Source organism: Colius striatus, chromosome 18, assembly GCF_028858725.1.
Source record: "Colius striatus isolate bColStr4 chromosome 18, bColStr4.1.hap1, whole genome shotgun sequence".
Taxonomy (NCBI): Eukaryota; Metazoa; Chordata; class Aves; order Coliiformes; family Coliidae; genus Colius; species Colius striatus.
The window spans coordinates 4,484,949-4,488,837 of NC_084776.1; the positions used below are offsets into that span (position 1 = coordinate 4,484,949).

The following is a 3,889-nucleotide window of genomic DNA, read 5'->3' on the forward strand; positions in this document are numbered from 1 at the left end:
CCCCGCTCATCACCCCTGCTACACCACTCTCTCTGGGCAGCTCAGCACCTGGCTTTTCTTCCCAAGTTCAGGCTTTGGCTTGAGTTTTTATTTTTTCTCTTCTTTTTTTTGGGAGGGACACCCAGAAAGCGAGAGGTGGGAAGGCGATGCAACTCATTATTAATGAGACAAGTAGGTCTCACAGCCTTTGGGACAGTCCCCCTGCCCAGCACCACACAGCAAGGTCTGAGCAGGGCTTTCGAGTTTCTGAAGCAGACACAGCTCCCCCTGTGCTGCTGACACGCTGCCTTGCAGCTGCTGAGGTCTGACCCTAGGGAGGATGCCACAGACACCCAGGAGAGCTGTGAAGCACTGAAAATACTGTTACAATCCAAACAGAGAACATTATGCTTTTAGTCCCCATTCACATCTTACTTCTCAAGAGCAAGCATTTTCTGTCAGCCTCTCAAAGCACCTGATACACCATTCATTCATTTTTACACTTATTCTAAAGGGGTTGTGAAGATGTCTGGAATATGAATAACTGGGTTGTCAAACCAGAAAGGTCAGGAAATTCTGTATCTAAATACAGCCAAGTTTCAGTAGTAACACATCTTTTATGTACATTAATTGTAAGGTGTTTTTATGAGATAATTAAAAGGGGCCTCATTTAATAACTGCCCATTTAATAGAGGTGTGATGTTCAGAGGGAAGCTGCTCAGTTTTTCTGGAGTAAAATCAATGATCCTAAAGCAACTCAAATGGGGCACTTAAAAATGTTTAGGTTTTTGGTCAAGATTTGTGTCCAAAATCCACAACTTTCCCTCACCTGCCAAAAAAAAACCAACCCCAAACCAAAACCATCTCCAGTGCAGCTGTGATCAGATCATAAGCATCTTGATTAAAGTTCACTTGTACTTCAGAACTTCAGCTACTAAATTAAAGCAAAAATAGACTTTATTGCTTGAGTGAGTAAGAGGAGGGGCCAGGAATTCAGCAGGCAAGGAAACATATAATCTGCTTCAAAACATCCCTGCTGTGCTGGGAGCTCCCACAAGAAGCTGAGACACCAAAGAGGGGAGTGAGGAGAAGCAAAAGCCCCCGCAGTGCCTACACCAGTGACTCAGAAGGCGAAGGAGCAGCAGAACCAGCTCTGCTTAGATGTGATGAGCAGGATATTCTGTATGTATTCTACTTTGAGACTGGACCTTGCTCACCCCTGGGGTCAGCTGACATGGTGTCCTTAGCTTGGGGGCTCTCTTCTAATTCACACCAGTTGGGGCCTGGCTGTTATTTCCAGCTTTGGTTACAAACCTGCAGCGTTCCTGTCCCAAGCAAGGCAGCCCAAGCAGAGGTGACAGAGGCACAGCTGGGGCCAGACTTTCACATCCTGAACTCCTGCTGCTAGAATTCCCTCAGTTATCCCAAGTAACCCACAGCCTCTACTCTCACTCAAGCCAGAGCTCTGGGCAATTTGTCTCCAGGAGGCTCAGCACAGCATCTTGCCATGGTGCAAACTTTACATGTAAGCCCAGAGACACAGCTCTGCTCCTTCTAAGGACTCTTTAAAGGTAACAAACTGCTCTGAAAAGCTTTACCTGTTGAAATGTTGTATTTATAGCAAAGCCTCCCCCCATTCTTTGCTGTACAGGAGCACCTCCTTGGCATCCTTTGGACCTTCTTGACTGGTACAGCCAACACATCATTTTTCAGTCTTGCTTTGGGGGTGAGCAGAGGCCTGTATCACACACCAGGACTATGCTCAGCAAAACTGACAGCCCTAAAAAGTTGGTCGTGAAGACTGGACAAAAATACCTGTGTCCTGGTATCAGAGCTGGGGAGCCTGGAAGACAACAACATGAGCAGGATGGCACCCACAGTACTGTGTGTTACCAAACAGAAAGGATCTGGGCAGGTGAGCTCATTCCAAGAGTGGAAATGCACAATAGCAGTCCTGGCACAGAGCTTTCCTGTGGGCCCCTCCCCAAGGAACTGGGCACACAGCCTGCAAAGGCCCTTCCCCACAAGACACCCAGGAGTTAGAAGCGAATATTCCAGTTCTGCAGAGACTGAAGTGAAGCAATTGGGAAGCTGCCTGGATGTGTTATGGGCCCCAAAGAGCATCACTGCCAAAGCTTTATTGAAATACCTGCTCCTTAGTCCTGGGCTCGTGGCACACGTATGGGCAAGACTCAACTGCTCAGGTTTATGGGATGGCAAGCCTGTTCCAGGAAGGACTGTGGTTTCACAATTGGTTTCAACAAGAAAAACCCACAGAACTCTGAAAAAGCTTTCTCTGCAGAAGTTACAAGATGGCTTTTGAATCATCAGAGACGGTTTTGTTGTGACACTCTGATGGGAGACACTGTAGAATTAAAAAAAGTCAAGAGAAGGTGTTTCAAAGCTGGACCTTTCATCCTTCAAAGCCTCCACAAAGCTGACAGGATTTTGACAGCTCTGCATTTTCCAAGTAAAATAGTGTCTACATTTTTCTAAACAAGTTCGAAGCTGCATCTCCTGGTTTTATATCAAAACACACCACGGCGCTTTTTTTTGTGGCTAGTTAATAACATACTGCACAGCCACATTGTGCAAACCCCCACAAACACCTCACACATGCACAAACGCTTCCAATACCTGTTGAGAAAGACTAAGAGCCTCCTGCCCAGCCAGTCCCAGGCTGTGTGGCACGTTAAAAACAGCAAAAACCAGCTTTGCCTGAGCATCAAAGGAAGCCGTTAGCTTTCTGGAAAAGGCTTCTCAGCTCTTCCCAGATACCTGGCCAATGTGATTTTGCAGTGAAATGACTGTTCTTTACATATTTTAAGCTGTCTGAAAGCAGCAATAACCGGAGTGATGTTGTAGAGTCAGCAGCAATGCCCCTGCAGGTGTGTAAAGCTTTGCACAGCGTTGTGTGGTGAGAACTCGAGGTCAGTCCAGGTGTGAATGGCACAACTGCACGAGGCTTTTCACAGCTGTGTTTGTTTATCCTGAGATCTGGTCTCCCTCTACCATTTAGGGATTCTATATGTGAGAATGACATCAGAACCTAGCACCCATAGAGAAAGTCACAGGGGGCTCCATCAGTTCCGACTTCACGCAACGCTTCCCCCGCGGATCTGCAGCGCTGACAGATGGGACCGTGGTTCATTGCATTCAGGACAGCTGACGGTTTCTGCAGTGCAGTGTGCCAAAAAGCACCTTCGCTGCCCGGGCAGGGGTCCCGCCAGCCCCTTCCTCCCCGCAGCCCGACCCCGCAGCCCTCGCCTCCACGCGTGCCTCCCATCAGCCCCGCGGGGCCGCGACCACCCCACCGTGGCACGGGTGGGTCCCCACGGGGCCGAGCAGCCGCCGGCTCCTGCCGCTGCGCTCCGCGGTTTTCCCCGCACCAAAAAAGCGCCCCAAACGAGCTGCCGCCCGCGGGCTCCCGCAGGGCTGCCAGCGCCCCGCACCGCCTCGGCAGGCACGGACGGGGTTCGAACCCGCGATCTTCGGTTTACGAGACCGACGCCTTACCACTTGGCCACCGCGCCTGACGGGCTGACAGCAGCCGCGCGGCGCCACTGGAGCACAGCGGGGCCCGGCCGCAGGGCCTGGCCGCTCGCCCCGGGCCGCGGCCGCCTCCCGTGCCCTCCCCCTCTGCCGCCGCGGGCCCGGGCAGCCGGAGGCGCGGGCGGGGGAACGGGCGGTGACGGCGCGGCAGGACCGCCCCGGGGCCGGGCCGGGCGGGTCGTGTCCCGGCGCGTCCCCCGTCAGCAGCCGGGAGCGGTTGCGAGTCGCTGCCGCGCTGCCGCCGCCCCCTGCTCCCGCAGCCAGGCTCCTCACGGACCCGGGACCAGGGGCTGCGCTGCCGCCCGGGCCCGCCGGCAGCACCGGCCTTACCCAAGAGAGAGCATCGCGTTACGCTGAA

General features: G+C 52.8%; 1 non-coding gene across 1 annotated transcript; it reads right to left on the reverse strand.

The window, feature by feature from the left end:
• Nucleotides 1-3,440: 3,440 nt before the first annotated feature.
• Nucleotides 3,441-3,512, reverse strand: TRNAT-CGU (transfer RNA threonine (anticodon CGU)). Its single transcript has one exon. It is a non-coding gene; the product is annotated as a tRNA-Thr (tRNA).
• Nucleotides 3,513-3,889: the final 377 nt, after the last annotated feature.